General features: G+C 42.8%; 1 protein-coding gene across 8 annotated transcripts in view; it reads left to right on the forward strand.

Annotated features, from left to right (window-relative positions):
- Positions 1–14,200: 14,200 nt before the first annotated feature.
- Positions 14,201–27,293, forward strand: part of MBNL2 (muscleblind like splicing regulator 2) — a 158,317-nt gene continuing 145,224 nt past the window's right edge. For 5 of the 8 annotated variants that reach the window (XM_036831103.1, XM_036831102.1, XM_036831104.1 and 2 more), the window contains exon 1: positions 14,202–14,415. The gene's annotated coding sequence lies outside the window, so the exon portion shown is untranslated. Of the gene's footprint in view, positions 14,416–27,293 lie in introns of all 8 variants that reach the window. The other 3 variants (XM_036831100.1, XM_036831099.1, XM_036831106.1) reach the window with 2 other exon arrangements.

A 27,293-nucleotide genomic window follows, 5' to 3' on the forward strand; every position in this document is an offset into this window, starting at 1 on the left:
GAGAAATATTGGAAAAATAGTTCACATGTATTTTCCTTTGTTTTTAACCCATATAAATTGCTCAGTCTACCTCGTCAGGAAAGTATTAATAGCATTTCCACTGGTATGGAAAAAAAAAAACTGAGTTATTTTCGAGATTATAGATCAAAGCTATTAGATCAATCAATATAAAAGCCAGTGAGTCGCTAGAGAAGAGCTGTAGCTCTCAGTAAGCATCCCCTTGTCTCGCTCAGCTGTATCCACAGTCATGAGTCAGCAAGAAAGCATTTGACCCAGCAAAACTCACCCCTGTGTCTGAATCGTGATCCATAACAATTCTGAGCCTCGGAGCACAAGCCACTTGGATATTTTCTATTTTCTAGTTGAACGCTCAATGCTCTCACTCTTCACCGCACAGTGACTGAGGGTATCATATAGTCCACCCGACAAGTATGTGATTTTTCACATATTAAGATCTCTTAGTCCCCCTTCAGCTTCAGGGGAGAGGAAGGAGAGAGGGACTCTGTTTTACATTTGATCCCAGCAGTTCCTGGCAGTTCCTGACATAGCCTTGGCTATGAAACTTGTAAAATTTGAGAATTAAGCTGTGAATAATAATAATAAAAAGAACTGGCAACATCTATTATTTACTCAAATAGTGACGGGAAGTATTCAAAGTATTTTCTGAACACCAATTCCTTTAATCCTCTCAACAATCCTATGTGGATTACTGTTCCCTATTGCAGAGATGAGGAATCGAATCGTAGGCACAGGGGACCCCCAGGCAAAGTCACATGCCAGTCAGTGGGAGGGACGGGACTTGGACTTGAGGACTGGTTGGAGCCTGCACTCACCACTGTACCATGGTGCCTTTTCCACAGTAGCGCTATTAGCAAGCGTAAGATGATACCAAAGGTAATGAAGTGGAAGAGCAAGGGGTTTGGAGGCATCCATATGGGTTCAGGTTAAAGCTGTTCACCGAATAAATAGCGTGAGCTAATGCAAGCTGTATAACTTCTCTAAGCCTCAGTTTCCCCATATGCAAGATGGATTTAATAAAACAGGGCCAGGTAACAGGCTGATCTTCCCTGAATTCCCTTGGTCACCTGTCTGTGGTTCCTTTCCCTCTACTTTGCTGTTTCCCTAGGCCCCCAGACTGCTCCTTCTCTTTCTTGTATGCAGGCTGTTGCGAAGCTCAACTCATTATACAGTGAAATCCTGTGAGGTGCTTGGGAGAACCTGTAAATGGTCAAGGTTGTGCTGTGCACATTATTATGGATGCTAAAACCTAGCTAGCCAATGAGGGTGAGATCAGGGAAGAGTCTTAAATCATGTTGAGAAGCAATGTTTGTAGAACTTGTTCTTCTGTAGACTAATATTTCCCAAAGTGCATTATTGTTATTAATAGGAGTTACCAAAAATAAATAAGTAAACTTGGGGATAAACAAAATTAAACAGATTTATTTCTTGCAGGACTTCTCAGAGCCTTTAATATGCTAACACACTATGTGAATCTCCAAGTGGACAATGTAGCATGCAGTGTTTCCCAAACAACTCTAAAAAGGAATCCGTTTTTATTTCCCCAGATCATCTTGCAAGACCAGTATTGAGCAGGAAAAAACTGGGGAAAGTTTTGGGCTTTGATGGCACCAACGAATAGATGTAGAACTCAATGCTGAGGATTGTTTCTGTGACTTAGGGAGTGGAGCAATGAGACTAACCCTATACCGCTGATTCCTTTGTAGAGCTGGAACTCAAGCCTTTTGAGGAAGCTGCAGCCTGGCCCAGATTGTACAACAGAACTAGATTGTTCCTAGGACTGTAGAAGTAAAAGCTGATTCATGGATTTATTTTATCAATCTCCTGGGATTTAGAAACCCTAGTTATTAGTCCTTAGGCTATTAGGAGCAGTGTAGAGAAGTCTCAGTTGTAGATGTATATGGGTCAGGGGCTTAAGAAAGATTTGAAAAAATAATGACAAGATTTACAGAAGACTAGAAAAGAGTCAGGGGAGAAACACAAAGATTATCTAAAAGTGGTAAATCTGTGACCAGCCCCTATTAGTGTCTACCACCCCAGTCTTAATCTGAAGATGTTAACTGGGCAGACACGTACGGTTGAGCAGGTTGTGTACTGCATAACTCCAGGGGAGCACGTATTTTATGAATGGTGACTGCAGAATGTTGACTACAACCTGAATAATGCCCTGGAGATCTGCCACGCATAACCTCCTTGGTCATACACAGTGGCCCTGAACATTAACCTCAGGGACTAAGTAAACTAACTGAAAATGTGTTCTTACAAAGTATTTATTTGGTTTGTCAAGCTGTAGCTGGTTTGTCCATTAAGCAGAGTTCTTAAAGTTGGGGGCAGTAAAATCAAACAGCTACCCAAGCAGCTAGAAACACACAAGAAATGAATTCAAAATACCATAAAGATATGATTTGAGTAATTTAATTATGAATTTAAAAATTAAACCTCGGTATTTCCTTTAGAACATTTCAGGAAGTGCTCTATATTTTCATGTTTTCAAGACAATCCCTTTCCTTATTATTTTCCTCTTCACGAGCAAGAGAACCCACCAAAATTTCACTTGCAAACTCCCTGCTAAAACATGGCAATTGAGTATGAATCTGTGCTCAAGTTTCAGGATTAGACCATGTCTGAGTGTTTGTGCCACTGAAGGGCCTAAATTTTACACAGAATCTGGGTTCACCACCCACCTCAGCCACTAGGTTCTTTAGAGACCCAGGATGAAGCCTTCAACCTTCGGCATCTCAGTTTCTGTACTTGTAAAATGAAGGTAAAGAAAGTGACCTCCCAGACTGAGTACAAGTATGAAGTGAAAAATGATTGTAAAGTGCTTTTCAAAAGAGAGTGTATAATGAGTGCTTAATAATAATCGTTCCAATATTGAAGACATAAAGGTAAATTAGGCAGCCCTTTTTTCTCCTCTGAGAACGATAGAATCCGTATTTGCGTGTCAGAATAATTAGGGCAATAAGTACTTATTAGTTGATTCGGTGTGAAAAATATGCTCTAATTGCCCATTTGGTGAAATTTACATTTTTCTTGAAGTTTGGGAATCTTTTGTTTCTCTTTTTTCAATGTTAAAAAGTCCTTTACAAGGAAAATGTTGATTTCTAACCAAAAGGCAGTTTCCTCATTATATTTAAATGTGAAATCTCGAGAATAGAGAGTTTTTAAAAGTATGGTCCAAATTATTAGCTCAGCAATGTTACGTAACTCAAAGTATATATAAAGCAAAGTTATAAATGCTTAATTATGTTAAAAATGTTTACGCTTTAAGATTAAAATAGATTAAAAATATCATCTGTGCTTCTTAGTCAGGGATCCAGCAAACTGAGAACTTTTGAAATTACTTCTGGAACGTGACGGTTAATAAGTGATGAGAACTCATGAAGGAAGTCTTTGTTTGTAGCAGAGCTTGTGGTTTTGAAAGCTGAGCACCTGCTTTTGCCAAGGTGTTTCATGTATGTGGATAGTTTTCTACTCATTGACAGCAAATTTTTCCTGTAGATATATACAAATATTTATTACTGTAAATAAACATAGCTTAGATAATCCTACACGACGCGAATTTTTAAATGTTATTTATTTTGAGACCACAGTGAGTATTTAAACTCTAAATGGAGGAGTCTCAGACCAGTTTCTGGTACAGGAAGGATTTCTGGCTGCTATAATTCAGCCAGTTGGGTGTATGGAATTTTTGTGTATGAAGGAGACCGTGGGGAGGCGCCTGGGGCAGAGATGCAGGGAATGGGGGCCAAGTATGCACCCAGTGCATAATATGACACCCTGGAATCATCCTCACTGAAATTTTGAGGAAGTACAAACTTCCAGAGGGTTCAAATCTCTTCTGCTTTAATAAAAGCCAAGCATTGTGTTTCCTCACCTTCAAATAAGGGGCTAGAATCTAGATGAACAGTAAGATATCTTCCAGCCCTAAGGATCCATGATTGTAATCGCACCATAATCGCCTGAGGACTAGGCTCCTTTGCAAAATAAAATAATTCCATTTGTAAGTGATCAGGCTTGTTGGGGAGGCTGGCAATCCAGCGGGCTGGGGGGCACAGAGAGGGGGCTGTGGGCATCAGCACAACTCGGGAGATACAAGGGTATCTTAGGCAAAGCTGTAGCAAAAATTGGAGTGAGTCGAAAAGGAACAGTTCTCATTTTGTTTGGCTGTAGACGAGAGACCTGCTAACAGAGTTCAGGATTATGACTCAGTGAATATTTAAATGTGGCTATTTCTTCCTTTCTCATTAAGCCTTTTAGGTGCAGAGATCTATAAAGCGTTGAGATTTAAAGGTCTGAGATTTTAGAGAAAGAACACAGTGACATGAGACCGGAATGATGTAAGGTGATGACATCAGCATCAGAATGCTGTTGCTAAGGTGAACCTATTTTTCTCTCTGATCCAGATGGAAGGCTAAATAATTGCCCATTTCTGGTAAAGAATCTGTCCATGGCATGATCCCTTTTCTGTAGCAGATGAAACAAAGCCAGATGCTTTCTCTTTGCACAAATTGTTTCTTAAAGACAAAATTTGTATTACAAAACATACCACCTGTTCTTCAAAGAAAATTCGGAACACTTTATATAAGTTTGAAATTTTGATGATCAAGAATATATACTGAGATCTAAATGGATTATCTGAATGAGATGATGATTTGATGAATCAACCTAAATTTAGTGAAAAGAAATAGGGAAACATCTAGAAGGGAAAAGAAAGATCTGTCACCTTCAGATTGTTGACGGAGGGAAGGCAGCGAGGGGAGTCCTGGGTTGGAAGACAGAGAGACAGAAGACACTGTTTTAAGGCTGTGGACTGAGCCAAACTGAATAATGGATTATGCCATTAGTACGGAGAGGACAGGGCAGAGCTGAGAAAACCTATGAAGAAACAAGGGGTGGGATTCAGCGACAAGTTGGAGGCCAGAGCAGTTGAACACAGAAGTCCCTCCCACATGAAGGTCTTCCAGAATTCTCCCTGGAGTTTGCGTCTTCCGCTGGAGCAGGTTTCTCCAGGGATCCATGACAGACTCCCCCAACCCTGCAAATCTTGGCTCAAGGGACACTTTCTCAAGGAGGCCTGTCCTGCCTACTTATTGTAAGATGGTCTGGTCCCCTGTACCGTGTCCTTCTTTTCCTTTTCCTTTTTCTTTTTTTTTTTCTTTTTTTAACAACACTTGACACCTTCTAATTTACTGTATGATTTTTTTTTCTGTTGCTTTTAGAGCAGCATGCTGTAGTGGCAAAGAAAATGCACTCTGAAACCAGCCTGCTTGGGGAAAATGGCCTCCACTGCTGACTTGCTGTGTGGCCCCGGAAAGGTTCCTTAACTGCGCAGGTGACTTTTCTCCTCTGTAAGGTGAGGCTGGGATAATAGTAGCATGTATTTCATAGTGTTGTGCTCAACATAGTAATTGCTATGTAAATATTTAACAATATTACAATATTAATATTGTTAATTAACAATATTAAATATTATATTAATATTTAATATTTACTATGTAAATAAATTGTATCTACCCCCTCCAAGCCCCCGAGACTATGGGAAATCCTGAGAAGCACTTGTCATGAGTGACATTTGATGGAGGAGAGAGATGAATAACACATTTTCCAGAAACTGGTGTTTTTGTTGAAACATAGAATTTAGGTGGGGTTACGATTTGGAAGGGTAGTTCCGCCCGTAGGTCACTGGACAACCACCAGGGGCCCTCTGCTGGCCAGAAAAACCTGGGCAAATGGTCTCCAAGATTTGACCAAGAAGGACGGTTGTGAAGGTCTGGTCCAGCCAAGACGTCCTGGAGCCACAGGGACTTCCAGGTAACTGTGGTCCCAAGAAATGAGTAGAAAGTAGCACTGGAGACGTGGTAGATGCCTCACAAGTTGTCGGCGAAGTTGAGGACCTTGATAGAGTAGGAAGATCTGGCATCAGATAAAAGACGTTGAGGTGAATGAGGTAAGCAGATATGGGCATGGCCCAAAGAACAGGACAAGAAAAATAAAAAAATATTTATCTGGGCCAATGTTCCCCAAAATGCATCACCCATATAGTTAGATGTTACACCATACTAGTTAGATGTTTTTTAATTAAAAGGGTCTGTGGTAAAATAAATTTTCAAACGTGGCAAACTACATATCCTTCCTTGGAGATTCACAAAGCATATTCCTAGAATTAAACCTCTGAGAAGTCCTTTGATGAAAGCACATGCTTAACTGGTTATTCCAACATTTCCTGAACTTACTTGGCTGTGACCCTTTTCTTCAGGAACATTTTGAGATCCGTAGATCGTGCTTTGGGGAACCTCTGTGTAATTCTTCAAGCTCCTCAGGGTCAGGTCCTACTCATCTTTATATCTTCCATATCTCAGTTGGAACCAACGTATAGCAAGTATTTCATAAATCCTAATCAGATGAGTGAAAAAGAGAATCTAGGTAGAGTGGCTATCCTGGGAGAAACTGAAAGAGATGGAGATGGGAATGAGAGCCTTGAAAAGCATTCCATCAAGGAACGTCATATTGTACTACATCAAAACCAGTTGTATTTATTTTTAAAATCAAGCTTGCAATCAAAGCTGCACTTACACACATGCCACCCTTCATTTCCCACAACTAGTTCATACGGGCGCTCCAGGACAACAGTTGTCTTCTCTAGTCAACAAGCTCACATTCTCCTGCTGTCACAGAGGCTCACCCAAGAACTCACCAAGATCTTTTTCTCAAACTCACCACCCACTTCTCAGCCTTTTGGAAAGGAGGTTATTCCCATTCCATTCAAGACGCTTTCTAGGGATCTGGGCTGCTCACTGAACATAAGAAACATGACATCCCAACTCTGCCAGAGCTCACGCTATCAGGTGGCACAAAGTTGCACCCTCAATAGCCGGTCTTGACTTGTCCCTGGTTTGCACACACGTGGCTCTAATGACCCTTGGAAGGCCCTTAGGGAGTGCCACTCCCGCTTTGATGGTTTCCTGTCTCTCAAGCACAATTTCCTACTCACCCTGTGCCACATTTCAGTCCTCTCATATTTTATTCATTTACTTAATGAATATTTATCATCAGTCCCATATGTCAAGTATGTGGTAGGCACTTGGACTATGCCAATGAACAAAACAGGAAAAGCCCCCTGCCCATGGGTGCCTACATCCTAGTGGAGGAAATGGACAACAAAGAATAAATATCAAGTAGATTATATAGTATGATGAAAGGTGACAGGTGCTATGGAAGAGAAAGGAAAATAGAACAAAGTGAGTAGATCTCCTTCCATCCAGTTGCTATTAGACCCCAGTCCAGCTTGACCCCTCGGTCAGAAGATGGTCAGGAGGCAATGGACAGGAAAGTCTTTCAGGTAATCCAACAAGGGGAGCATGCCAGCCCCCTCTAGCATTTCAGGTTTGGAGGATTCTCTGTCATACACACCACTTTACTATAAGGAGGTGGAGACAGGGTCTAAGAATAGTCAGTCACCCTTTCTTACAGGTGAAGGGTCAAGTTATGGTGGCCACAACAGGAAATATGAGGGAAGCGTGGTGATCCACCAGCTAGCCTAGAAGAACAATGGAGATGAGCTGCAAAAGATGTGTGTGGTCTTAATGAAGAGGAATTATAGGAAAAAGACTCATTGTCTCTTCCTCTTTGCACTTATTTTCAGAATTCACCATTTTGAAAGGCAAGTGGTCACTGGCAAGTTCTCCCTGTGAACAGCTGGCAGCATCAGAGTCCTCTTTGTCCCATCACGTTCTTCTCTATTTGGCCCACAAGCATCTGAAATTCTGAGGACCATAAGGTTCACCCACTACTCAGAAGCTTGTTTTCAAATGACCTCAGTTTCAGGGCTGGACATGTCCTGACCTTGTCTTTGCAACTCCAAATCCCCTTGGGCCTCAGGACAGGAAGCCTGATGCAGCTATCACACCAGAAAAAAACACCGGGACAGGTGATGTTGGCCAACCTGTCGCGACCCTTGCCTTAGTGCTATGGTTCCCAAATTGAACCATGAGTCACCCTGGGAGACTGCGGTGAACACACAGGGGTTCCATGGAATATTTTATATTTCCAGGGGAAACACAGAAATATTTAACATTTGTCAGAAACTGTGCAAACTACTAATTCAAAGTAATGCAATTCCAGTATTAGAAACACACTACATTCCTTTCAATGGTATCATATACCTTTGCAAAGTTGGACTTTCAGCAATTGCTAAGAAGAAAAGCAAGTGCAACACAAAAATCAATGTGGAGTAGGAAACGAGAGCAGTGTTTCACTCTTATTTCAAGCTTTGAGAATTGTAGGCAGTGCCCAATAGGCACTCACACAATTCATTAATAACTAATTAAGGTTATTTAAGAATGAAATAAAAATACTGTTTTTTCTTTTAAACTTTTTGTATTAACTTTTCAATCAGCTACAAACTTGTGAAAACGTAAACTCTTACTAAGTTGTTAGGATCTAGTTAATAAATAGAACAATTAGGTGTTTCTTTTGGTCTAGGAGCATGGTGAAAAAAATACTGCTACAAACCAAGAAAGTTTGGAAATCTCTACTTTAGTCCATTACCACATAGACTCCTCAGTGAAATCTTGCTAGAATTCTAGAAACTAAAAATGATGATGCCGATGATGATAACAGCAGCAGTAATAACAGTCGTAGTTAACATATATTGAGCATTTATTATGTGCCATGTCTATGCAAAGGATTTCTCAGACGGTATTTTATTTATATGCTTTATGCAATTTATTTTTTTTAACCCAGAAATGTTAGTCTTAATTTTTCCCCAAGTCTACTGCCCCTGGACCTACAGAGAAAATTTAGGAACCAGTTGAACTTTTTGTAATAAATTTGATTGAAAACACTATAACTTTTTTTCTAATGATTATAAAACAAATTTTCTATTTCCTACTGCATTTTCGACAATCCACGTATTAAAAAAAAAACTACCAGTCTCCTCTAAGTATGCAAATTTTCTGCAGGTTCATAAATAAAAATCCACCAACCAAAATTAATTCAGCATTGCTCCATGCTAGGCAGTGTAGAGGATACAGAAGGACTTAAATGCATGATCTGTGTCCTCAAAGGACTTCCAATAGGATTTATACATAAAATAACTAGAGGAAAATAAAAAAACAGTATCTACTAAAGAACTAGGTGGGGAAGTGTAAGGTAGAGATATTATATTGAGAGAGGAATGCACCCTGAGATTGAATTGTCACAGACCTGACCCATCTGCACCTTGCCTTCCTGTCTCATTTCTCTTTCGCTGTAAACAAACTTCTCCTTTCTAGCCATCTCTTCTGGAAAGTCAACACTTCCATCTGTTCTAGGACACCTATCCATTTCCACTTGAAGGAAGGCTTTGTTTCTATGGAAATCACCTCCATTTTAAACATCATCAAAGATTAATTTTCCTCTTGCCTGTAAGCTTGCTAACTTTGGTATATCCAACAAAGGAGACGATCATACCTGCATGTACTTTATGGCTTTTGTAGTATTTCTCCTTTCCCTTCTCTAGAGAAACATTTTTTAATATATAGACCAAATCCATTGTCTCTTTGACTTCATTATCAGTTTTTTTTCTAGAACCCTGAATTTGTCTTTGCCACTTTATTACTAGTGCTTTTTTCAAGTTATCCACTAACCATTCAACAACTGTTTAATAAATGTCTATTATATCACTGCATGTTCTAGGTACTGGAATAAACTGATGGGCAAGAAAGACATGGTCACTTCTCTTATAGAGACTAGCGAGGTACATAAACAAGTAAGACATATTTAATTGCTAATTGATATGGGATAATTGCTATAAAGAATAAAATGTCAAATTGCCAGGGAAGCTTTGGTGGTCAGGGAAGGCTTCCTGGGAGAGGTGATGTGTACATTAAATGTTGCTGGATGGAAATATGTTAGATGGATGTAAAAGAAATAAAAGATGTTTCATGCAGAAGGAATCCAGGCTCTAAATTAGAAAGGGCACAATGCATTCTAGGAAATAAAATTAAAATTAGTTTAGTAATATTAGATGTGAAGTAGGAGGGAAGTGAGTTCAGGAGGAGTGGTGAGAGAATATACTCAAGTCTTAGGCAAGAGATTTATTCTGAAGGTAATAGGGAGTCACTGAGTGACTTTGTGCAGGTAATGGCACCATACGATTTGTGTTTTTAAAAGATGAGTTTGGCTGTGGTGTTGTGAATAGAGTGAGAAGTGAGGGGCAAGATTGGAGGCAGAGAGGTGAAGAATAGACAAAAGATGATGGATGTTTGAATTAGCGACAAAGCAAAAGGGGAGGAGGAGGAGGAGAAAAAGAAAAAAGTCCAGCTTGGATCTGCAGTATACTGTATTGATCAATTCATTAATTCAACACACATTTATTATTGAGAATCTCTTTTTATGTGCCAGGCACATCCTAGATTAGATGCTGAAGAGGCAGTGGTGACTCTGACACTGACAAGCTGGTTGAGAAGATAGATCTTAAGTAATTAACCAAAGAAATGTATCACTATATCCTGTTAAAAAGGGCTATAAAATGAACAACATCTATAAAATCTTGCTACTCAAAGAATAGTCCGTGGACCAGCAGCATCACCTGAGAGCTTGTTAGTGAAGCTCAGCATCTACCTAAGAACGACTGAGATAGAACGTGCATTTTTAACAAGATCCCTGGGGGGCGGGATTTACATGCATATTAAATTTGAGAAGCACTGCTCTAGAGAGTACGGGGCTGCGAGAGAAAACAACAGGTGGACCGGATACTCCTCTTGGGGGTTAGGGAAGGGTTCCCTGAAGAAATGGCCTCTGGTTGGCTAGAGAGGTAGGCAGGGGCTGGGTAGCACAAGACCTTGGAGGCTATTTTGAAAACTGTCATCTCTTCCTGATAGCAACTCAAAGATGTTTAAAGGTTAGGTTCATCAGCTCAAGCAGCCATAACAAAATACCATGTAGACTGGGTGGCTTAAACAACAGAAATTTATTTTCTTATGGTTCTAGAGGCTGGAAGTCTGAAATCACCGTGCCAGCATGGTTGGGTTCTGGTGAGCGCCCTCTTCCTGGCTGCCTTCTTGCTGTGTCCTCACTTGGCTGAGAGGGAGCAAAAAGATCTCTCCCCCTGGTGTCTTTTCTTATAAGGACACTAATCCCATCATGTGGGCCCCACCCTCATGAACTAATTACCTCCCAAAGGCCTCATCGGCAACTGCCGTCACATGGGGGCTTAGGGCTTCAACATATGAATTTGGTGGGACACAACTCGGTCCATAGCAAAAGTATGTGGAGTATTCAAAATTCTGTGTTTGAATTATTATTCTGGCTGATGTGCAGAAAAGGGATTGGAAGGACCAAGAATATATGCAGGACACCAGCCAGGAGGCTATTTCAATAGTCATGGTGAATGACACTGAGAGCTTGGACAAAGTTGCGCTGGTGGAGATGGAGCAGAGTGAAACGTTTCAAAATATTTAGGTGCTAAACTTGACAGGCTTTGATAATAGATTTCATACGGTGGTTGGGGAGAGGAGGGTCAAGGATGACTGCCAGATTCTTGGCTGGTGCAACTGGATGGATACGATATCAATTCTTGAGATAGGAGTCATGAACTCAGCAGGTTTGTGCGTGGCATCTTGCTAAATGCAATGAACAATATAGAAATTAAGATAAGAATAGCCATCATTTAGTGAGCATTTATCACATGCCAGCCACTGTGTAGACACTTTACATACATTACCTTCTTTAATATACTATGCAAGCCTAGCCTTCTGAGATGGGAAGATCAACTCGTTGCTAAGGGTTTAATGGTCTGCTAAAATGAACAGTGCAGAATGCTTTTGAAGGAGAAGATCAGAGAAGACAATGTGAACAGGGAAGCCATCACAGAAGAAAGAGGATGCAAGCTGAGGTTTAAAGGTTGGATAAGACTTTATTCAGTGAATCTCTTGGGAGCCAGGTCTGAAGATGGGCTGTGGGAGCCAGGTCCTGGAGACTCAGGCATGGCTCCCTCACAAAGTTCACTTAGAAAAACAGAGTAGAAAAAGTTGAGTGGAAAGGGAGGGCCCAGATTATGAAGGGCCTTGAAAGTCAGTAGTTTGGATTTTAAGAGAGAAGAATTGAATATGAAAGGAACATGACACTACATGACTTCGGAAAACCTGTCTGGCAACAGGGGAGCTTGAACATGGGGAGGCTTGAGTCCCAGAAGCCAGCTTATTAGCATTTGCATTAGCCAGGTAATAGGTCAGATTTGTGAACCAGCTAGAAGGAAAAAAATCAACCAGATTTAGTTTCATTGAATGAAAATAGAAGAATGGGCTTCCTTGGTGGCGCAGTGGTTAAGAATCCACCTGCCAATGCAGGGGACACAGGTTCGAGCCCTGGTCCGCGAAGATCCCACATGCCGCAGAGCAACTAAGCCCATGCACCACAACTACTGAGCCTGTGCACCGCCACTACTGAAGCTTGCGCGCCTAGAACCTGTGCTCCACAACAAGAGAAGCCACCGCAATGAGAAGACCGTGCGCCGCAACGAAGAGTAGCCCCTGCTTGCCACAACTAGAGAAAGCCCGTGCAGCAATAGAGACCCAATACAGCCAAAAATAAATAAAATAAACAAATTAAAAAATAAAGCCTTTAAAAAAAAGAAAACAGAAGAATGAGTCAAAGAAGACTAAAATTTCAGGATTTAAATCAAGGGAAAGGTAGTTTTAAAGTCTTAATCAGAGGGGGATCAGGAAGAGGATATTCATAAACCTGTGATATCCCATTTACATGCAGTATAATATTAAGAATATTTAAAAATAATTGTTTACCTGTTTGACCACAGAGATCATTTAAATTTCCAGAAAAATTATAGTAGATGAAAGACTCTAAGTTAGGTATATCTTGGATTTACACTGGGATGAAAACAAATTGTAAGTATAAGATTCAAGGGGAATAAAGTATGGTATTCTATTAAAGAAAGAGCCTACAAATCATATGAAACATTGTGATTTTTAAATGCAATTGCCAAAATCAAAAGAAACCATTACATTCCACCCCAACTGTTATTTCATTACAGATGCATCAAACCGTCGCTTATAAACAACAGTGCGTTGGGTTCAACCTTTCAGATGAATGGGCCTTTGTTCCCACCTTGGTCTAGCCATGTAATCATAACGCAGTTTTTTTAAAATTCAAAATGTTGTGTTTAGTGGAAGGAAAATGTATGCTTTTTTGTGTTTTCTAAATGCCATTTATACTTTTTCAGAACGGAGTACCATTGACTGGGAAAGAAGTAAATAACCCTTACTAAGCTTTCCATTCCTCTTCTGCTTTATCTCAGGGAACTTCAGCACCTCCAGACCATCCTTTGTGGAGTTGCACCTGATGGCGCCCCTTGGGTCACGTGCCATGTGTGTTCAGCAGTAAACATCCTCCTGTGCTGGTTGCTTCATTAATGACAATATGGACCAATGCACGGTATTTATCGAGTGGTACCCAAGGAACCTAAGGGTTAGGTTAAGGCACACCTAATCCTCTCAGGGGAGCTTGCCAAGAGCACAAAGGGTGAAGTACAGATATCAATTTTATTGTTCAGAATTCCTTAATTGAAGTCCCGGGGAGTCTGAAAACTTAAGAGGAAAGATGTATGGGCTACAGTAATTAACCACTGCAGTAACAGATGTTCTACAGGAAAACTGTGTGAGGGATATAAGCGTGTTTTGACTTTGACTATGCACTTGGGCTAACACGTCCTTCCTCACTAATGGAAATCATATGCAAACGTTTTGTAAGGTATATTAATTTCCATGGCAGACATTGAATTGTTTTCCTTTTAAAAAAATATATGCTTTGTCCAATGGGGTAACGACTTCAGTTTCATGTACAACCTGGATTTTTCCTAAATCTGCAGTTTTCTATTTTCCAAAGTTTTGACAATGCAGCCACAAGCTTTGGGCTGGCTGTCTTAAAGGGTGTTTTCTGGAGCTACCCCTCTCTCTGCTCTGCCAATTATGTGCCACTTTGTCTTGGTGCTCTGATTGCTTTCTTCTGAGAGGGAAATTCCTCTTTCATCAGTATGGATGCACTGTTTTCACACACTGCAAGTGCTGTGTTGCTGTGTCAGTCATCCTATTAGGGCCAGTTTCAGACGAGTAGGGCTGACGAACTGGCTGGGGATTGGCTGCTCACAGCTGGGAGGGATTTGTCGGAAGGAAGGGCTGCAGCTTACAGCAACAGAGTTTAGACTGTCTTTGCTTCATCATCTGAAGGCAAAATTTTCCAGATACGGCAGACGGCTCTCAGAGTACAATAAACAGGGAATGAGAACTATTTACATGGAAATTTCTTCCTCATGATGCAGCGGAGAAGCCTCGGCCGCTTGATTTTGCCAGATGTTCCTGGGGTTACTGTAAAAGGAAAGGAGAGGCAGAGCTAAACAAGGTAGGGAAATCATCCCCCCCCCCTTCTTTTTTTTTTTTTTTTTTTTTTTTTTTCCTGAATGTTTAAAGAGTTTGCTGCAGTATGCTGCATTCCGTGTATGTTGCTTAGGGAAGCCAGGGAAACCGGATTCCACTAGTTCAAATGTAATACTTGCAGGGGGGACCCTGGAGTTTTACGTAACATTGTGATTCGAGAAAGAGAAATGGCAAAGCGTGAATCTATGCTGCCTGTTTGGGGTGAGGCATAAAACGAGTTTTTATTCAAAGAATAGATCCACTGATTACTCAACAAAAACCATTTGAATTCTTGGGAGCATTCTTATTTTCTTGTTCTAGAAAATGTTCATACTGTCGTAGTTAGCTCCCGAATAAATAAAGTTTACGTTGATCCTGTTATTTGAAAACAGACTCGTAATTAAGAAAAAGGAAAACAACTTCATGGTAAATAATTATCGGTTGGACGTTTAGCCAAAAAAATACGTCTACTTATTGGAAATTAGCGACCTACCTAGCTCCACAACGCCACGGCTTTAACTGAGTTTCCAAAGCACATTTTTAACAAGCCAGCAAGAGGTAGCTTTCTGACAAGTTTTCGATGCTGTAGTTCAATGTTTACATTTCTTTTTCTGGCCTGTCTGAGCCTTTGTTTCCAGCTTAAAAGTGGAACCACTATATTCAAAAGTAAAGCTGGGTTAATAACGCTTACTGCAATTATCTGATCTTTATGCATCTTTAATGAGAACACACAGCCAGCAGAATAATTTAATGAGGGCAGGCTAGCTTTTAAAGCTGTGTTTTCGCTGTGCCGAACCATATCAACTTTCTTGCCGAGAAGCAGCAGTGAGAAATGATGGAGAAGATTTATTTTTAACACACTTGGCCCAAGAGAAGGAAAGGATATATTTGTTAAAGAATTCTTTCTGCCCTTTTCCGTTTTAAATTTCTGCCAGGCATGAGGAAACTGTGCTTTTTTGTTAGGCCTCAGAAGCATATGTTTACAATAAATGTGTAACATTTTTAGAATAGTTAGCAAGCACTGAAGCAAAGAAAAAAAAATCTGACTTGCCTAACCATCACCACCGTGAATGTTATTCAAGAAACATCACTGGCCTTTGAAAAGACAAAGGTTAAGTGGAAAGATATTTGTTAATTGAGTCATATGTGCATTTTGAGGATAATAAAGTAAAAAGATAAAGAGGTTCTTATAACCTGTACATAAGATGAAGTTTCTTCAGCTAGCTTGCCTGTTTTGTAAGAAGCCGTAGAAGTACTCATTTAAATAAGGGCAATGCCACGTAGATTCTTCCAGACCCACTGTTTTTACTTTCAAGGAGAAGTGCAGGACACTAGCCCAGAACTTCTGACGTCATCTCCCAACTATTTCTGCTGTGTGTTCTTTTATTCAAGCTCGTGGAGAGGAATATTTTTTTATGTCCTGGCTAGGAACGTTCTAACTCTGACTTGGCAGGTCTTGAGTTAGGTCTTCATATTCCCGTCCTTTCTAAACCCAAAGCCGACCTCCAGCAGAAATAGGGCATCTTCTCCTACCTGCTTCCTCATGTCGGGCAGGTCAGGGCGGTTTTTGTGCAGGACCCTGGCTGCGCTCCTGGAAGCGGCAGGGAGTGGGGCACGGCTCTGCTTCTGGTCCCACTTCCCCTCAGTGCAGCCCAGCACTGCCCCTGGGCGGACGGTCCCCGTGGCCCCGTTCCCAGCTCCCCCAGAGCCACTTTTTAGGGCCCAGGTTATGCCACCAAGTTCGCGGCTGGTCGCGATGGTGGGAACAGCCGCTCTGATAGAAAAAGCACCGTGTCCTTGTGCAGATGGACCCCAGGAAGGGCAGTCCAGTCAGTACTGCAGGCTGTTCAGCCCGTGTCACAAGTGGCAACCTTGGTCGTCGCGATCAGGGGATGGTTAGTTTTTCATAAGGAGCCTTTTCAGAAAGAATTTCCGTTCTAACAGCTTGGAGTTCTCGGGAGTTCCCAGTTCTAGTTCGCACCCTCTCTAGGACTGCTTGTGTTGTGTAGCCTTGAGCAAGAACCCATCTCCATTTTTCTCTCTCTTAATAGAACTGAATAATACTTGCCACACTTTCCTTCATACTTCTAGCATTTTGAGAGATCTTGACCTTGCATCCAAAAAAAAAAAAAAAAAAAGTGGTTTGTCTCTTGACACAGTGAGCTAGTTAAAGTACAAAGGGATAAAACCCCCCTATTAATGAAACTGGTAAATGCCTTAGGGTGTTAAGATATATAGTCATATATACAGAACCCTTCAACCTACTTCATGTTCATGTACACTTTCTAGGGATATTTATCCTTAGACCAACGCATACAATTTCCAAAGAAATCAGAGCATTGCTGTGTGCATTTTCTCCGTTGATCTTGTGCAATATACTAGAAACTGTGCAAACCAGACCCTTCAGACACAGGCCTTGCAGTGCCCAAAGCATTTAGGGCTATTTTTGCTTTGACTTTGGTATTAAATGTGTGCAAGTGGAGTGAATGAGAGAGAAAATGAGAGGAAAGGAGAAAAATACGCTTGTGAAATCTACTGGTCGTGTAGCGTTACTGGTTAACAGCCTGCCTTCTCCCTGCTAGTTGTTTTAATTTGCTGTTGCTATGGTAAACAACAAATCAATATCACGTGGCTACCAGCCAATCCCGCTCGGGGAGTGCCACAGAGATTCAAGATCAGGTACTCACGCTTCCAAGCAAGAATTGGGAGAAGAGGATTTAGATATTGAGTCTGCGGGATTTCCTTATGGGAGACTGATAAGGCTCAGGCTTGCATGCGTTTTCTCTCCCTTTCTTCCTGCACTTTCCTACCGGTAACGAGAAAAGCTGGGTATTGTATGTCAACGAGACGTCAATAAGAAAAAAAAAAAAATGGGAAGGCCTACTGATTTGTTTACGTTTTCCAAGATGACAAAACATATTATCCACATAGAAGGAGGCTGGCCACGTGGCAAGTGGCAAAGGATTCTGATTAACGAAGAGGTGGGACACCTGCAGGATATGTTGGTTGTGAAAACATAGGTTGGGGTCTTGAGTAGCTCCAGGTACAGCTGCACAGGAGAGCTGGTGGGTCAGAAACAGTTGTGACTGCCGTGTCAGGCAGAGAAAGCTGGCATCTCTGGGGAGCAGGTGCGCAGGGGGGCGAGGGGCGTTATGGAAAGATAGGGAGGTGTGAGGCATCAACGTGAGCCCGTAGCAAAGTCACGAGAAAGCTGTAGGTCCAAAGGCAGGCCAGGTGAGCACGGAAGCCCGGGGGTAGAGCAGCACAGGGGCCAGGACACTTAGCTCCTCTCATAAAACCTGCCTGAGGCCCAACCTGAAGGCCCAGCAAAGAAAGAGAGGAAGTGGCTGTGAAGAGAAGTGAAGATGTCATGTGCCCAGGCATACTTTCTGGAAGGAACCAGATGGGCACAGATGTCCGCTGCCGGGTGGACCAAGGAACTTGGTACTTCATGCTTTGCTTTATTGCAGAAGAATGATGCAGGAAGACTTAGCTGGGCTTTGTAAATTAGTTGCAATACTGTTTTTTTTCCTCCAGATTTTTACTCAGCTCAGTTGGTTTTTGTTGTTTTGTTTTGTTTTGTTTAATGTGCACGAACCGTTAGTTGCAGCTGTGATAATATTCATAGTAAGGAGCTCAAGGTGGCGTCATGGCTGGTCTGCGTCAGGCCATGCCTCCAGTTGCTCAGCCTTGTTGAGCTGAAGCTGGTCCCCGCCCTGTTGCTGAGAGTGAACACAGGTGTGAAAGTCAAGGCCCTAGGGTTTCTTCTGTGAGCCGGAGCCACAGTGCTGATGGATAAGTTTTGGGCTGGCCTGCTCCCCTCAATATGGCAGAAACGCTTGGTAATAAAAGTGGACCCACCGATTTACCTTAGTGCTCTGACAAAGATTGCATTGTCTCCGAGATCCTAGGTCGGTACATTCCATCAATCAGTCAACAAGTGTTTATTAAACACCTCTTGGTTCCCCTGGCTTTTGCCATTTGGTTAGAACAAGTCAATTACCTAATAGCTAACTCTGAGTACGTGCAAAATGTAGGACAGAAAGAAACAATGCAGAATTGTAAGTTTCAAAGACTTTAATAATAACTTTATTGGCTAACATTAATTTAACATTGTTAACCATCAGACGTTAATTGTAGCTTTGAGACAGTTTTGGTGTTTGGGGGAGGAATAAGAGAAGGAATTTTGAGTTTAACTCTGTAATTTCTTCACCTCTACTATATTTCTCAGCATAATGCCGTTTAAATAACATATAATGATGTAAGATCAGCAACAGACGTATGAGAATGCTGCTCCCACAAATCCAAAATATGGGGCTATTGAGAGCATTCCCCCCATCTCAGCAAGCTGAGAGTCAGCCCCAAAATGACTGGGGAATATGGGTGCATCGTCCAAAAAAATCTTAGCCATCAATCAACAAAAGGAAATCCCAGACCCTCTCCCACACTTCTGAGCCTCAGGGTGGCTGAGATCTCACCGTCCCCATCCCAGCAAGGAAACCTGATTCCTGACCCTGGAGGGTTAAACTCCACCCCCGCACACACACCTTTTTTTTAAAAGCGCAGTTACTTTAAAAAAATATATATTTCCCTTTTTAAACACAAAGTTTTTGTTTTGCTTTGTTTTTCACCCTAACATCAAAATTAATGTGTGTTCTCTGGGCACAGACAAGCCACAAGGGAAGGAGCCCAGTTTGGGAAGAGCTGGGAGAGGGGACTGAGGGTGTAAGGGAGCCTCAAGAATTCCTTTCAGCGATGGGTCCTGGCAGGCAGATGGGCAGGCTCTAAGGTCTAGGAGCATCGAGGTGAGCTGGTTGCCAGAGAAGAGCTTTGGGGGAGTGTGCCACCTCAGAAGACAGCAGCAGGAGGCAGGAGGCATGGAAGATGCTGCAGGTCCCTGGGCCTGAGCAGTTTCCAATCCACACTAGCTGGGGAACGAGACACTTACGAACAAGGTAAGAGCAGCGCAGCACACAAATGCCTTCAGAAGGATAATTAGCATATGTATAGTTCCCTACCCTCTACAGAGGGCTTTCACAGACTTTGTCTCAATTAACAGTTCAAACAGAGGGTTAAAAACTGGGAGCCTAAAATTAGAGCACGCCTGTGAGGATGTACTAGGTAAGGCTTCTGGCGGAGATGAGTTACGAACCGGATTTTTAAAACTTTTATTCATTGATTTTTTTCAGCGTTGGATTTGAATTTAGAAAACCAGGAGACACAGGTGCTCCTGGTACACGTATGCGTGTCACCTTCTCGTGTCCCCAGATGCTTTCTTGGACAAGTACACTTAAAAACTGGTACAGTAGGCGTCCCGGATGCGGCAGCAGAGCAGGAGAAGTTGGTTGGCTTCGCTTTCCCAGCTCTGACTGCTCAGAAGTCATTAGGGGACAAAACCTACACTGGCTTCATGCCCCAACCCAGGCACACAGTAGCAACGTGAGTCTGGCCATGACTGGCAAGGAGGTGCTTCTAGAACATAAAATTCGTAAATGGTTGTAAATGGCTCACAGGTCAGGGAAAACCCATAGTCAACAATGAACCCAAAATTCAAAGTAGTCCATTTGCCCATTAGAGCACCTCATTGAGTTCTCTTAAGCCTGTTAAAGGGGTCGGGGCAGAAATTAATATTTTAGTGGCATGTGTTATAAACTAGGTGCTTTACACACATATCTTGTGTATTTCGAACCTTAAAAGAACTTCATGAAGTTACTGTTATCCCCGCAAAGTTAATGCTGGCCAATAGAAGTTCTGAAAGTTTCCGGAACACACCCGTGATCCCACAGCTGGTATTTGGCAGAGCCAGGATTTAAACTCAGGCCCGATCATACCTCCAACTCCTATAGGGAGGCAGCACCATGTTTTCAGCTGAGCAAATAAAATAGAGAAAATAAAAATAATTTATTTGCAGAAAGAAAGCTCAAGGTGAAGGTAGGAGGCCGATTATTTTAGAAATCTCAGATGTAGTTTACATTATGATACATAAATACTGGGTGTAATAACACTAGTATCTTACTTCATATATCATTTCTGTTTTATGCTTATCGTCTCTTTTAATGGCCACAAAGTCCCCTATTTGTCCCCATCTGATAAATTAAATAAAAACCAAATTTGAGTGAGGTTAAGCAATGTGTTAAAAATCTCACTAGCCAAAAAGCGGAAAAGCTGGTCCTCAAAACTGTGGGAATCTGTGCATATGATGTTCAATGAGATCGAATAGTCTTTAAATGAAATGACACTGCAGCCTGACTTGGAGTTTTCTTGCAATGGATGTTGCATAGTGGACTAGAACAATTTTGGGAAGACAGTACGTTTTTAATTAAGATATTGAATTATTTTTTAAAAATCTATCAATTTCAGGCATCCTAGATGCAAGCTTCACCTAATCAACTAAAAAGTATTGGTGAAGTATATATTATGTCAGTGATTTACTGCTTGTAGTTTTCAATGCTCTGGGAGTTCAGGAAAGTGGAACTCCTTTTGGGTTGGAGTACTAGATAAGGCTTCGAAGAGGAAGAGATACTTCCTCTAGCTCTCTATGGATATACTTTGTCTAGATCAGTGTTTCTACAATGGGATGTTTACACCCCAAGCCTAGGGCAAGGTCATCATCTCCGTGAGGAAAGGAAATAGTTGAACTTACATCTTATATGTTATTTAACCCGTCCTTTTAAAATGTCACTTTTCACATGTTTGATAACGTATGTAGCATATTAGTATTGTTATGCAAGTATAACATTTATAAATAAGTAACTAACCTTATAATGGTTGTTCCTGCACAAAAGTATTTTTCTGATGGGGATATATGATCTAAAAAGTTTGGAGAGGACAATAGTCAAAAATAGAGGAAGGAAGATTATCTCTAGAAGGGAGGAACAGCATGATGTAATGTAGGGGCCAGTGTGGAACTTTGAAGAATAGGGATTAAATGCTGGAAAATGAGCATTTTTTCAGTGTGGAAATAAGTTTAGACAGAGTTGGGGAGTGAGAATATGGAAGAACTAAAGAGCCATGTGCAAGAGTTTAATTTGTTACCTACAGCATCATGTCTAATGCTTTATAAGGATTGAATTGAACTTGTGAGATCAGGTTAGAGGTTAGAAAATTTGTAACAAGTGATGCCACTGGCCGGAAAACTTTTGCGATATTTCAGGCATCGTGTGGGTAGGAGTTGCCTTAGAATGGCCGTGTGAGGATAGAGGAGAAAGGGCAAATCTAAAAGATGTCTTGAAGGAAAAATAATAGAGGCTAGTGAGAGCTCAGAAGAGCCAAAATGACATTGGAGTTTCTAGCAGGAGAAATATCTGTGGGACCCTAACAGAAAATGGGGGTAGATGGAACAAGGGGCCCATCATGGGAATGGGGTCAGGGGAGGGATTGAGGATGAGTTTTGAGTTTTGAGTTCTGGTAAAGGTGTTTTAGCTAACGATGGGACATCCAAGTGGGTCATCCGTAGACATGTGACAACATGAAATGGAGAACAGCTGAGGCACCAGGCTGCAAATGTAAACTGAGACACACCTGTGTTGAAGCCATTGTTGAGGCCAGGAGTTCTCATTGCCTCCAAGAAGAAGGGAACATAAATGGAGACAGGGAGATGACCAAGGATGAGCCTTGGGGAAGACTGCCTGGGCCCAGAAGAGACTAAGAGCTAGCAAAGAATCAGGAAAACAAATACCCACAAAGGAGCAAAACTGTCAATCAAAAACTAAGTAACCAAGACTGCTGGGCAGCATACCACAGCCTCCGTGGCTCCCGTGCCGCGTCGTTCCGCCGGGGCTTACCCTCTCTGACGTGAGCGCTCAGTCCGTGGTCCTCGTGGGGGCAAATACCAGCTCCCTGCCATGGTGACAGCCACAGAGTATCGGCGGATAAGGAGAACCTCCTGCCTGGATCTTTCATGTAGATACAGATATAGAAACTTGACTATTTAAAAAGTAAATCTTCACTAATAACCAAAAGAAAGCATTTAAAACCAACAATTATCAAGATGTATCCATCTGTATCTCAAAATATGCATTTTGAGGGTACAAGTGGTTAGGACAGTCATTCCAGAGTGACTGGAGATATTGCTGGACACTAGGCCACCCGTTGTCAGAGACCTAGGGTTCACTCGTTGCTGGCTCTAGCAGGTCTCAGCTGAACCCAGCTGTAAGGACTACTTTGAAGGAAATGAGAAAGTACCCTCACGCCTCTAGTGAGCAAGCCAGAACAGCACTCCTCAAACGTGCGTGTGTACAGCAGACCATTGGGGATCGAACTAAAACTGTAGAGTCTTGATTCGGTAGATCTGGAGCGGGGTCCGAGATTCTGCATTCCTCCCGGACGAAGATGATGCTTGCTGCTTGCCCTGGAGGCTTTGCTGGCGTAAACGTAGACGGCGGTGGGTCTCCGGGTCTGAGATGATTTTAAAGGAGGCTCTGTAGGGCTGAGGGCCAGGACCTGCTTCCTCCATCCAGGAGGCCTTTCCAGGCTTCCCGGGCTCAAGAGTGGAGCAGAGGTCGAGCCGACTTATCCTGCAAGCCTTGCACCGAAGCTGCTGTGGTCGAGGCCACGAAGGTGGGCCTTCCAGCAGTTTCCAGCAGCTCCGTGGCCACAGCAGCGGGTCTGTGGATGGCGCCCCGTGCCCGCGATGGCCGTCTTCTCTGTGGACGCAGACTCTCACCAATTCCCAAAAAGACGTGCTCACTGCCTCCAGGGAAGGCTAGTGTGTCTGTTGCCACGTCTGCTCCAGAGATATTTTTTCCTACCAAATATATGTGTTCAAAATCAGCCATAGACTTTTCCCTCTAGACAGTGGTCGGAGCTGGAGCCTGCGAGTCTGACAGCCTCAGCGGGTTACTTCGGGGAACTCTGACAAACCCAGCGTTTCCCTTAGGATACTGCCATTCTCCCCTCATTCCCTCCAAAGAATAGGAAGAGTGTAGAGGAAGTGTTATGTGCAATTAAAATCACATTTGTTTAAACATGCCAGTTTTAAAGTCTCGTGCTATGAGTGAAGACGTTAAGAGAAACGACAGCTGGCTCAGGTGGTGGCTTCAGTGAAACTGTGGACAGTCTTAGATCTTGTTTCATGTCCGTCTGTCTTCCCTGCCCTCCAGAGCTTCATTTTTCTGTATGTCCAGCATGTGGCCCCCTCTTTCCTAGAACCAGGAGTCCCACTAACCAGATTTAGAGAAAGTCTTCCCTGCCCAGATGCCCATTTAGCCCACACACAGACGACCGGTATTTTTATGCATTTTTAATTTACCAATAACCTTTTAGGACTGAAAGGAAACAAGTATTTATTGAGTGTCTACTATATGCCAAGCCCTCTGCCGAGAGCTTTCTGTACATCAACTCAGTTAAACCTTTCTACGAAGAAAATAAAGTCTCGGGAGGCTGAGTTCCTTGCCAAGGTCACACATGAACAAGTGACACAGAGCAGGGGGTGAAACTCCAGTTGGCAGGTCTCCGAACACCCAGACCTTTTGCAACGGTGCTTACTTGGGGGTAGCAACAAAAGGGGTTTGCTTCGGGAAAACTTCTCTCTCATTTGCACGTACTGTTAGCAGAATTCACTCAACGGTTAAATAGAACACAAACAAGCAATTCCTGGCAGGCTGGGCAGGCATGAGTTCAGTTTTAGCCGAGAGTTCCTCCTCACAGAGGGACCTGGGAAATCTCCAGGGACAGCTAGAGCGTCATCTTCATTATTTGTTGTGATTAGTGGGCCTTTTCCTTACTCCTGAATCTCCCTTGTGTCTGTGTGCGTGTGTCTGTGTGTGTGTGTCTAGGTGTGCAGGAAGATGCTTAAAGAAAGACCTCGTCCGAGGTGTCTTCTAGATACTTTCAATTGATAACACGCTCATTATCAGCTATGAGGCCTGTGCGAAAGCGAGACGCTTTGTGCTGCTGTGGTTTGCTACGCTCTAGGAGGACTTAGAAATCCCTTTTCCTTGCTATCGACTTCCCTGTTCTCGTGCAGGGCTGTTTACGCTCACGCGTGTCACCCGTTCTCCGGCAGGGCCGCGTGGTCCTCCCCTCTGGCTGCATCTCCTGACCACCCTCGCGCTGCAGGCTCTCCTTCTCCCTTGCTCTGCCGGCTCCTGAGCTGACCCATGACCTCTTTCCCCGGGTTCTCTTCTCTCTGCCAAGGCTGTACCTGGCACCCCTACTACATGGCACACAGATGCCCCATGTCTCTGGGGTTCTAGTCACACCCGACTCTTAGCTGGTAGAAGGGACTCTTTATTTGCCCCCTTAGGAAGCCCATCATTTGAACCCGAAAGTATCAGCTTCCTGGCGGCCACCACAAAGACCATGCCCTCAGGAAACAAAACAAACCCTATCTCTAGATTTTCCCTGTTTCTCTTCTTCAAAGTTCCCTGCTGCAGCTAAGCTGCAATTAAGAGGCAGGCTCAAAGGGACTAGCTGCCTCTGGGGCTGCTGGGACCCACGCAGAGCTTTGGCCTTTTTAACTCTTTGCTTCCTGTGACCTGCTGCCCCCACCGCGTCTCTGTTCCTCTGGGTGCTCATGTATCAGAAAGGTGAGCTGTGGGGAGACATCGGGGTCTGCAGAGGAGCTTTGCACACTCCACCAGATTCCGATCGCCCCTCCGAGAGCCACCCAACTGACAAAACCCACAAAGGTACGATGGAAAGCAGAAGGGAATCCCAAGATGGAAGGAATTGGCGGGCTTATCTGGCACAATTCGCGTCTACCCTGTGCCACGGTCCTGCCAAGCAGACTCTATCTGCTGCTCATCCATCTCTATATGCCGGACAATCACGACTCCATGATGCACACAAACCGTAACACTGTGTTATACAATTCTTCCCTGTGCTGAAACGAGATGTGACTCCCCATGACCCTCACTGCTCAGCCCTTGTTCAGGCCTTCGGATTGACCCTAAGCAAGTCAAATGCCCCTTCAGCAGACGAGCCCCTTCACATACTTAAAGAGAGCAAACAAGCTTCCTCTGATAGGAGCAGCTGGCACTGCCTATTATTTTCAGCAAAGAACACTTTATCTATGCAACCGAAGATACTCAGTTTTTCTGGCAGCTTTGTCACATTGCTGACCCATATTGGTATTATACTTGAACCTTGAACCGGCTGTGGTAGAGAAGGGGGTGGGCTCTCCATTTCCCCTCCGCTCTGTTCAGGCCTGAGCACAGTGGGGAAAAGGTGATGGATGGAGGTGAAGGGGGGGAGGGACAGACAGCTTCCCCAACTGCACAGAAGGGTTGAAAATTGTCTTCCGTTCCAACAATAGGCTCTAGGCACCTCTGGAAATGCCTGGCAAGTTCCTGGGCATTGACTTGCAAAACCACCGATAGATAGATAGATGGATAGATAGATAGGTAGATGGATAGATAGATGGATAGATAGATGGATAGATGGGAGATAGATAAGAGATAAATAGATATAGATTAATATATATGTATCTATATAATACACTCACATAGAGATTAATAAAGATACACCTATAGATAGATATAGATTTAGATTACTGTATAGATAGATGGTTAGAGATACAGATTAATATTTATATATACAGATAGAGATAGGTAGATAAAGATATAAATGTATACACAAATAGATAGCTATATAGATTAGTATATATACACAGATGTAGATTGATTGATAGATAGATGATAGAAAGATAGATAAATGATAATGTTCACACAATTTGAATACCACATTAAGGCAGTTTTCAGAGGTAAAGTACGTGCTTTGGGTTTTCTTTTGTTTTGTTGCGTTTGTCTTATGCACGACAAAAGGGCAATCGTTTTAGCAGTAGCTCCGAGTCTTCCAGAGCTTCTCTGCGGCTCTCAGCACAGTCCTCAGCAGCTTAGAGACACTCTGCCATCAGTAGATGCCAAGGTCACCGAAGGAACTAATTAATCCCAACTCCAGTCAACAGCAGGCTGCACTAACCTGCCCTCCTTCCTCTGAGTGGGAGAAACCAGGAAGGATTTTCTCCCTCAGTTCTGCCCGGGCCTACTCAGGGCCTCCCTGAGCAAACAAAGGGAGGGAGGGAAGGCTGGTAAACCATTTCCCGACTAGCTGGCCAGGTTTCATCTAGAGAAAGCCTGTTCTAAGGCTTTAAAACTTGAGTTGAGATAAGCCCTCCACTTTTTCTTAGGAAAATTCCCAGGTTGATAATTAACGTGAAGGTCCCCAGGCCCCCCTACTCTATCACAACACTGCCGTTTTGTTTTTTTTTTTCTTTAGTGCTAGTTTCACGAATGTCCTCTAAACCCAGCCAGCACTCTTTGCCTTGTTGAAAATTTGCCTTTTTAATTAAACCTACAAATTTTCCAGCTGACCACTAGGGAGCAAGAAACTTTTTCCCCCTCAGGGTAAAACTGATGTCGTATAACCCAGACCACACTAAATAATTGATCAGAAAAAATAATTGAGAGGAGTGATGATTTTGGGAAACACTGCCGGGATGACAACACGAGAGGTGAAGTTGGAGAAAGTTGCGGTTCAAACACTGTGGATCCCCGAGTTAATAATCGTCCCCTTAGCCAGATACATGCTGCGTCCTGAGTTAATTGTTCTGCGGCTGTGGATTTTTATTTGATGTTCTGATCCCTTCCTTCCAGCTTGAGAATGAGTGCAGAAAGTAACGGAGAAGCTCGGACACGGCCTGCGTGCTTTGTCAGGTCAGCAGTCCGGGGTCAGTGCTGCCGTGTTTTAGCCCCCGGTCCTCAGTGTGTCCCCCCCGCCCCGACCCACCGCAGCTGCTACAGCAGGACGGGCATCGATCTGGAGTTAGTTTTGCCTTACAGTTTGGCAGGACCAGCAAATCCTGGAGTTAGGGTTGTGACACTCTCCATCTTGCTCTCTGGTTCAAAACTGAAAAAAAAAAAA

Source organism: Balaenoptera musculus, chromosome 18, assembly GCF_009873245.2.
Source record: "Balaenoptera musculus isolate JJ_BM4_2016_0621 chromosome 18, mBalMus1.pri.v3, whole genome shotgun sequence".
Classification (NCBI taxonomy): domain Eukaryota; kingdom Metazoa; phylum Chordata; class Mammalia; order Artiodactyla; family Balaenopteridae; genus Balaenoptera; species Balaenoptera musculus.